Source organism: Ursus americanus, chromosome 27 (assembly GCF_024610735.1).
Source record: "Ursus americanus isolate L20-20 chromosome 27, mUrsAme1.1.p, whole genome shotgun sequence".
NCBI lineage: Eukaryota > Metazoa > Chordata > Mammalia > Carnivora > Ursidae > Ursus > Ursus americanus.
Genome location: NC_142153.1, coordinates 36,732,385 through 36,738,885, shown reverse-complemented (window position 1 = coordinate 36,738,885; position 6,501 = coordinate 36,732,385). Strand labels below are relative to the sequence as shown.

Genomic DNA, 6,501 nt, shown 5'->3' with positions numbered 1-6,501 from the left:
AGCCACCTTCTAAATCATCATCTATCTCTTTACTACTCAAAATGTGGACCACAGACCAGCAACAGCAGCATGACTTGGGAACATGTTAAAAATAGAGATATGGGGTGCCTGGGTGGCTCAGTCGGTTAAGCATCTGCTTTCAGCTTAGGTCCTGACCCCAGATTCCTGGGATTGAGTCCCGCTTCCGGCTTCCTGCTCCACGGGGAGCCTGTTTCTCCCTCTGCCTCTACCCTCCCCCACACCAACCGTTTCTCATGGATAAATAAATAAAATCTTTAAAAAAAATTAGAAATCTGAGGTATGATTTCAGATAGATTCCTTAGTGCTTCATATTCACAGTGAAATTAGCAAAGGACTGACTGTACCAATCTTGGTTATTACCTTTACTTATATAATAGAAGTAACTGGGGATATTTGAAAAGTACTGATGTCTATGACTCACCCCACATCAATTAAACAAGATTTATAGCCAGGCATCAGTATTCTTTAAAACGTAGCTATGGGGCACACCAGGATGGCTTCTGACCCCTTTGTCCTAATGCCTTACATGAATCACATAGCATGCATTGTGTTTTCCTGACCATATTGTCTGACACAATGATACAGTGAGACAGAATGAGAACACTGGGTTTGACACCTGTCTTTGTTTTAGAGAGGCTTTTGGATACTGGGCACATTACCTAATTATTTTCTCATAATGTGTCCTCAGAATAGTCTACTTCTGTTTGTTTTGTTTTAACTTCCTTTAACTCGTCACAGCATTTATTACAGCTGACATTACAAATCTGAGGCTCTTTGGGCCCTAAAACTTCAGGGGACGTTAAAGATCATCTGGCAGCAATAGTAACAAGAGCAGCAATAGTAACAAGAGCTGATCTTGAGTACCTTATGTATAGCGGGTCCTATACTAAATATATGCATTTATATGTATAATTATCTCTTTATCCCTCACAAGGAAATACAAAGTTGATACTAAATTATTCCCACTTAACAGATGAAGAAGTGGAGATGTAGGTGTTTTGAGTTCCACATCCCACAGCCAGCTCAGAACCTGGCCCAGTGCCCGAGCATTCTACCTTATGCCTTCTTGCCACTATGTCCCTCTTCCAATCCTAGGAAGCTCAGATTTCTCCGTAGTTTTTACACTCCTCACCTAGGAATGCATCAAGGTTTTGGGAGTCCAGTTGCTATTAAATGGTAATACAATTTTTGAAATATTTTCTGAGAGCTATATCGTGGTTGTACTTGATACTGACTGGATTGGTTTTATTTATTTTCCAGTATAGGCTTAACTGTCAATTCTATAAACAAATACCATCTATATCACTATTGTGTGGGGCTGTTTTTTGCAGTGAAGATGTTAAGGTTAGAATATACACTTCATAGGGGGGAAAAACATGACGATTAAATATAATAAAGCAGAAAAATGGCAGTGGAAGTGATAACAGGAAAACAGCCAAATTAACAAAACCCATTAACAAGATGCAGATCTAATATTTATCCTATGCTTAGCTATCCAGTGTGGGCATTATGCAGTTTTATGCTAGTTTAGCTGATTTGGGATGGTGGGGATGTTTTATTTGTCCTAAAATCAACCGGTTGGGTTCCTATGCCCAGATTAAATGTCTGTGTGCCTCTACCCAGTTGTGATAGTGCAGACTCATAGGTCCCACATACTGAAATTTGCTTTAAACACACCCAGCACAATCATATTGTTTACTATTGCTGGCATTTCTACTCTCAGGAAAGTTTCACATAAATGACAATACATCACATCTTGAGTGACACAGGGGAGAATAAACGAGGTTAGCTCACCAACTATTGACTGCCTTGACCCCAAACTTTCTTCCATTGCTACCTACTCTCCTCAACAGTGAATCTATTCAGAAAAACCAAAGCTGACTGGATGGAGGATTAGAAACTGCTTCCTCCTTCTTGTCATTCAGGTCTGAGCCAGCCTAGTGTCCTTTTGCTATCACTGTAATCCATCTAACTTAAGGTGGAGCATTTGATTTCTTCACCACCAGGCCTCCCTTCCGCTTTAGGAAATAATCCTCTTTCAATCTCCCACCTATTCAAATAAAAATACCATCTCATATTAATAACATCTTTCCCAAAGAAGCTCAAATCATTTTTCAGATATTTCTCTAATCCTCACAGCATTCCTATGAGGTAGGTAATGTCCATACAACAACTTTTCTCCACCAAGTCAGAATGATTATGCAAGGGTATTAGGTGCCCAGAGGTATTATTGAACTGAGTTTCATTTCCTCCAAAAATGTATTTACTGGAGATTGAAGCAGTGCATTTATTTGAAAAATATATATGTGGATTTAAGGATAAAAATTTGACTTGGAATAATGACTGTGTCGTCCATGGTATTTTGACATTGATAGAGATACATTGCTTCTAGCAATGTGCAATATAACTCATTTGGGTACTGTGAGTATAAATTTCGAAGTTGGCAGGTATTTATCAGGTTGGAAATATTAAAGGCGCAATTTATGAATTCCATAAAAGAATGTTTTTGGTACAATCAGTACATTCAAAAAATCATCTTTTTAAAATACACTGTGATTAGTATCGGGGGAAATAAACTTAGATTATTTATGTTAGAGATAAGATTGCCTAATAATTTGATCTTTAAGAATAATGCATAGATTTACTAGGACTAAAATAAAAGAAGTGAATTAAAATTACATTACAAAAAATTTTGAATTGGCTAAAGAAAAATCATCTATCGAGTGGAATGTTTTAATCATGTTCAAAATACGTTGGTAGGTACTACCTGAAATTTAAACTACAGACGGCCTCTCTCCACTCCTATAGTATAAAGATAATACCTAACACATAGAGGGCTGCCTATGGATCAGTGTGGTTCTTAGCACATTAACTCATTTCTTCCCCAAAATGATTATCATCCTCCTTTCCAGATGAGAAAGCCCCCAAGGCACAGGTTCCATCACTCATCCAAGGTGATTGGCTGGGATTTGAATCCATGCTCTCTAGCTATCAGATTCTCATTTTTTGGCCCTACTCCTCTGAATATACTGATATTATATAACTAAATGGAGTCAGCATACCTGTAAAGAGATTTTTTTTAAATTAAGAAATATGAAGAGATTGATACAAAGTGGGAACAATTCCTAAAGTTGATTACGGGATATCCTTCCTTCCTTCTAGGGGAAAGAAAGCCAGATAAATCCAGTGTGCATCAGATAGACCATTTAGAGTTGGTGATGCTTTCTCCTGAGGTCCCATAGGGACCGCAAGGCCATCCTCATACAGTTTCTACTAGTGTGCAGCCCTTAGCCTCCACTTGACCTCCTCCTGACCAAGTGATATATCTGTATTCTGTAAGAAAGGGTGGCAAGTTTGGATGAACAGATGGATAGAATTAAAAACCACCTGACTAACAAAAACCCCAATTGTCTCCTGAGCCACAGTTTAGAAGATAAAGATTTCCAGGAGTGACAATTTAAAATATAAGGATTAATACCCTAAATGTCTCTCTTAAAATAATAGAGCAGTTCAGTTAAGGTTAAGAAAAGCAAAATTTCCTAAATTTAAAATTAAAAAAAAGAAGTATGTATTGACTTACTCATGATTAAAATATAATTTAAATATTAAATATATATTTATATAGTGTTTATATTATATTTAAATATATTTAATATATAAGTATTAAGTTTATTAGATATATTTATTTATTTTTTTAAATTTTGATCCCTGAAATCTTTTTTTTTTTTTTTAAGATTTTATTTATTTATTTGACAGAGATAGAGACAGCCAGCAAGAGAGGGAACACAAGCAGGGGGAGTGGGAGAGGAAGAAGCAGGCTCATAGTAGAGGAGCCTGATGTGGGGCTCGATCCCTTAACGCCGGGATCACGCCCTGAGCCGAAGGCAGATGCTTAACCGCTGTGCCACCCAGGCGCCCCTATTAGATATATTTAATGTATAAATGATTTTAAGTATATTTAAAATATATAGAAAATATTTATATAATATTAAATAAAATATAATTTAAATTAAAATAATAGAAGCAAGGGTGCCTGGGTTGCCTCAGTAGGTTAAGCATCCAGATCTTGATATCAGCTCAGGTCATGATGCCAGGGTCATGAGGTTGAGTTCCATTAGGCTCCACACTGAGCGTGGAGTCTGCTTGATAGCCTCTGTCTCCCTCTCTCTCTCTGCCCCTCCTCCCGCCTCATTTGCTCTCTCTCTCTAAATAAATAAAATCTTTAAAAAAATAAAATATATAATAACAGAAACAGCTAACACTTTTAACACATATAGCTAACTATATGCCAGTTATTATATTATGTTGCCATATGTATGAGTGATTTCATTTTAAAACATTCCTATATTGGGGCACCTGGGTGGCTCAGTCGGTTAAGTATCTGCCTTCTGCTCAGGTCATGATCCCAGGATCTTGGGATTGAGTCCCACTTTGGGCTCCCTGCTCAGTGAGGAATCTGCTTCTCCCTCTGCCTCTGCTGCTCCCCCTGCTTGTGCTCTCTCTCTCTCTCTCTGACAAGTAAATAAAAATCTTAAAAAAAAAAAAATTAAAAAAATACATTATACCCAAGTTTATTTTCTCTCAAAAATACAGAAATATAGAAATATACTAAATATTGACATATAGAAAATATATTAGTTGTATCCTATATAAATAGATTAAAGATGGGAAAAATATATTCTTATGTCAACAGATGCAGAAAGCTATTCAATGAGATTCAATATCTATTCATGACTAAGTCTGTTTTTTATTTTTAAAAATTTTTTTAAATATTCTATTTATTTATTTGACAGAGAGAGAGAGCACAAGCAGGGGGACAGCAGAGGGAGAAGGAGAAGCAGATGATGTAGGGGCTCCATGCAGGGCTCAATCCCAGGACTCTGGAATCATGACCTGAGCCAAAGGCAGATGCTTAACCAACTGAGTCACCCAGGTGCCTCAAAATCTTTTTTTTTTTTTTTTTTCTTTTTAAACAAAACAAAAAAGCCAAAAAACCCACAAACAACTGTAAGTGGAAGAGTAGGGGAAGGGGGCAGTAAGTACCATGTCTGTCCATGGAGGTGGCAAGAAGCCGCTGCAGCAGCAAAAGGAGCAGGCCAAGGGACGGACGAAGAAGATAAGTCATTCAAGCAGAAACAGAAAGAGGAGCAGAAGAAACTTGAGAAGCTAAAAGTGAAGGCCACAGGGTAGGGCCCCCTGGCCACTGGTGGAATTAAGAAATCTGGCAAAAAAACTGTGGAAGGAGGCCAGATGCCCTTCACCAGATGAATGGATAAAGAAGATGTGGTCCATATATACGATGGAATATTACGCAGCCATTAGAAAGGATAAATACCCACCATTTGCATGGACATGGATGGAACTGGAGGGGATTATGCTAAGTGAAATAAATCAAGCAGAGAAAGACAATTATCATATGGTTTCACTCATATGTGGAACATAAGGAATAGCATGGAGGACATTAGGAGAAGGGAGGGGGAAAAAAAAGAAATCTGGCAAAAAGTAAGCTGTTCCTTGTGCCTGAGGCAATGGTGATCCTTAACTCCACTCCTGTGTGCACATCTGGATTCCCCATCATCCATTGTCACTTATAGTTAGAATGAAGTGTTCTCTTCGATCGTGGTGTACATTTAAGAATAAACTTTTGTAAAAAAAAAAAAAAATCAATCATAAAAAATCAAAAAAAAAAAATTGAAGAATACCTACTTTGTCCGATACAAGATATCTACAAACCCTATAAAACAACATTATGTGTAACTCTAAATCTCTGAAAGCATTCTCATTAAAGTTAGGTCAAAGACAAAGTTTCTGGTGCTGAATACCCTACTCAGAGCAATAAGTAAAAGAAATAAGAACTCAAAACGAAGAAAACGAATGCCAATTTGCAGATGAAATCATTGTTAAAACAGCTAACATGTCTGGACAAAATGTGAACACTTGAAAAATAAAAATAATAGGAGAAAATACACAGCGCTAGCTTTATGACGTGGAGTAGAGAAACAAGTCATTAAAGGAAAGGGCTGATCGGTATGAACTACATGAAAATTAACAATTCTGTTAATATAAGGATAACGAGATAAAGTGAAAAACCTACAATCTCAAAGCTTAATTATGACACGAAGACTAACTATAAGGGTGTGTAGAGGTTATGATGGGAAGGATATCCAGACTGCAGAGAGACGGCCAGAAACAGTTACCAAGAGGGATGATGGGTGCCTAAGCTGAGTTTTAAAAGAGAAGCACACTTGGAAGATCTGGGCTTGTCTTGAAGAGGCTAGTAAACGTAAACAGATAATGCATATACCTAGATTGGAAGGGGTTCAATCAAGAGTCACACGCTCTCTCTGGTTTCCAGAGTTCCAGTCATCCTCCTTTGATTTTATTGCCAATGTTCTTGTTATTTATGCAGCTTGTACTAAGAGCACCAAAATGAGGATTTTCGTGAACTATTCTGTATTTGTTTATGTGTGTGTGTATACA

The 6,501-nt window shown here is 37.3% G+C and overlaps 1 pseudogene; it reads left to right on the top strand.

The window, feature by feature from the left end:
* Positions 1-5,065: 5,065 nt before the first annotated feature.
* LOC148107652 (translation machinery-associated protein 7 pseudogene) lies at positions 5,066-5,289 on the top strand (annotated as a pseudogene).
* Positions 5,290-6,501: the final 1,212 nt, after the last annotated feature.